This window comes from Penaeus monodon, chromosome 28, assembly GCF_015228065.2.
Source record: "Penaeus monodon isolate SGIC_2016 chromosome 28, NSTDA_Pmon_1, whole genome shotgun sequence".
Lineage (NCBI taxonomy): Eukaryota > Metazoa > Arthropoda > Malacostraca > Decapoda > Penaeidae > Penaeus > Penaeus monodon.
Window position 1 is genome coordinate 35,069,081 of NC_051413.1, and position 333 is coordinate 35,069,413.

At 30.6% G+C, this 333-nt stretch overlaps 1 protein-coding gene across 1 annotated transcript in view; it reads right to left on the reverse strand.

The window, feature by feature from the left end:
* LOC119591554 (Hermansky-Pudlak syndrome 1 protein homolog) overlaps positions 1-333 on the reverse strand; it is a gene marked incomplete at its 3' end in the record, with an annotated part of 13,616 nt that overhangs the window by 6,487 nt on the left and 6,796 nt on the right.

Here is a 333-nt window from a genome sequence, read left to right on the forward strand (position 1 = left end):
GAAACTGTAATACCCTAATTATGTAACTTAAAGAGTTCTTTTAAATAAATTAAGTGTTACACTCTATGTTAAAAATGTAATGTAATTTTATTGAGGATTAAAAACAGGATTTAAATTTTTTCACAAATCTTATTCTCACTTAATAAGATATTGTATGTACTTATATACAAAGCTGCTACTACCACAGCTTCAGTACTTCAAAAACGTATGACAATCTGAGGAATTGAGACAAGGACACTGATCATGTAAACTACAGTGAAGGTTAATGACAGGTCCACAGAAGCAGCAAAAGAATGTAATTTTTTGGTGCATGACATCTTCCAGGGATAGCAA